Genomic DNA, 240 nt, shown 5'->3' on the forward strand with positions numbered 1-240 from the left:
AGCTGTGTTCTTGAAGTAACTGTATCTTTCTTCTTTTTACAGCACTTGAAGGAGAAAGACTCAGATGTGGAGTACTTCGTCATTGGATGTGCCAACTTTGTCGACGACTCTCAGAAGCACACAGACTCCGTACCGAAGGACTCTCTCAAGTTTAGATGGGCGGACAAGGCTGGGATGGGGGGCTTCGCACACGTAGAGGTCACAGAAGACAATATGACCTTTACATTTTTGGAGGCCGCC

Source organism: Branchiostoma belcheri, unplaced genomic scaffold, assembly GCF_001625305.1.
Source record: "Branchiostoma belcheri isolate BF01 breed outbred unplaced genomic scaffold, Haploidv18h27 scaffold46, whole genome shotgun sequence".
NCBI lineage: Eukaryota > Metazoa > Chordata > Leptocardii > Amphioxiformes > Branchiostomatidae > Branchiostoma > Branchiostoma belcheri.